This window comes from Malus sylvestris, chromosome 12 (genome assembly GCF_916048215.2).
Source record: "Malus sylvestris chromosome 12, drMalSylv7.2, whole genome shotgun sequence".
Taxonomy (NCBI): Eukaryota; Viridiplantae; Streptophyta; class Magnoliopsida; order Rosales; family Rosaceae; genus Malus; species Malus sylvestris.
Genome location: NC_062271.1, coordinates 7,611,092 through 7,612,923, shown reverse-complemented (window position 1 = coordinate 7,612,923; position 1,832 = coordinate 7,611,092). Strand labels below are relative to the sequence as shown.

Below are 1,832 nucleotides of genomic sequence, written 5' to 3'. Positions count from 1 at the left end.
TTAGTTTAAAGGTTTTGGACGTCAGGATCGTAGGGTTCGAAGTTGGCCCGTTTTCTTGGATTTTCTCCGGTGAGATTTCGTGTGTTTTTTAGCCTTAAAGTAGTATAGCGTGATTCTACATGCTTAGGGCTTCATTTTGATATAAAATACGTAAGAAATGGTTGAGAATTGACGGAGAACAAGGAGATTGAAAAATCTCCAGTTTTCCGGTGCCGGCGAAACCAGTCCGGCGACTGGAGAAAGAAGATGACGTGCGTGGGGGCGCGTGGGTCCGTGCCCCTCCTGGCGTGTGGGGGCGCATGTAGCATCGAAATTTTTTTCTAAAAATACCTCGACGTCCGTGATGTCGAGTAGGTCACTGTGGTATATTCATATACCCAAATTGAGTATCGTATGAGAAGTTATTAAGTATTGTTGGTTGTATGCTTTAAATAACGTTTTTATAGTTGTTTCGCATATAGGTGAGACCTATCACGAGGACGAGCGCATTCAAGGGCGTCAAGGGGGTTACGACCCTTCGACTTACCAGTAAGTGGGCAGTTATTTTCTGTATTTACCTATATACTATTGATTTTTCCCAGAAATTGAATTTAAATGAAAGTATGTTTTAAAATGCCATGCATGCATATTATGAAATATCTGAGTTAGTAATTGATGCATATATATATGTTAAATGGTGCTGTGGACACACATGTGAGTATCAGGTGAGTTTATATTGTTCATGCGGTTTATTAATGATATGAATTGTGTTGAGAGCTCATAACCTGCACTCTGGTGTTAGTGCTTATATTCTTCACCTCGCACCACACGCTCACCTTGGATCCAAGTAGGTGCATGTCATATAGACCATTAGAGGGTTCCGACATGTCGTACAGACCATTAGAGGTGATTCCAACTTGTAGGTGATTTTAGATTATTATACAGCTGTTGATGAGAGAAGCACTAGAGCGTATTCTTACACCTTTCTTATCGTACAAACTCCTTCAGGTAGTTCCGATTTATGTGCAGAGTAGCGCCGTACAGGTCACTGTGGTGACTCCGGTTGGTTGGATATTAAGTTATAGAATTAACCGTACATGACTAACTGCAGGGTCTCCGGTTGATTCATTATTTCACCTGTTATACTGATGCATCCTTATTTTGTTATTGACGCTTATAGCGTGGCATACTTTCTGGTTTTTGATAAAGATTTGTGATTTGAGATATATGAAGATTTATATGCATATTATGTTATTTTCTGGGAAAGTATACAGGTTTTACAGCGAGGGGTTAGAAATGTTATTAATTGAAATGTTTTCGAAAAGCTTTGTTTTACTGACCCACTCAATTTTGTTTTGCGCCCCTCCAGGTTCTAGTTAGCAGCGTTGGTGGCCCACGAGGATTCCCACGGCGTACTGACAGACTGCATAAATGTAGGACTCACCTTCGGGTGTTGTAATTTAGTTATGGTCCTACTTGACTGCACCTAGTACTTATGCTCTGAATATGTGTGTTTCACACTTAAACTCACTCTAGCATGTTAGTTGGTTATTATTGTTAGTAGTTGGTTTTTATTCCTTCGTATTTCTCTTATCTTATTGCTTCCGCGTCGCACTTTTGGTTACGTCACGCCCACGTGATGGCCAACACGCCTTGATTCTAGGATCGGGGTGTGTCAATTAAAATCTTGTTGGAATTTTTAACCTGATCGAAAGAAATAATAATGTGTATTTATCCCTTTATAAAAGTTGAAAATTACATCACGAGGCTCTCAATCCGAATATGACCAACACTGTAATATAGTTGCAAATTCTATAGTGCCAAAGTTTGAAAGAGACAAGTCAATGGTCTAA

The 1,832-nt window shown here is 39.7% G+C and overlaps 1 long non-coding RNA gene across 1 annotated transcript; it reads left to right on the top strand.

Annotated features, from left to right (window-relative positions):
- Positions 1-405: 405 nt before the first annotated feature.
- On the top strand, positions 406-1,553 carry LOC126593969 (uncharacterized). The gene is made up of 2 exons (XR_007613074.1): positions 406-528; positions 1,349-1,553. It is a non-coding gene; the product is annotated as an uncharacterized LOC126593969 (long non-coding RNA).
- The last annotated feature ends 279 nt before the right edge of the window (positions 1,554-1,832 follow it).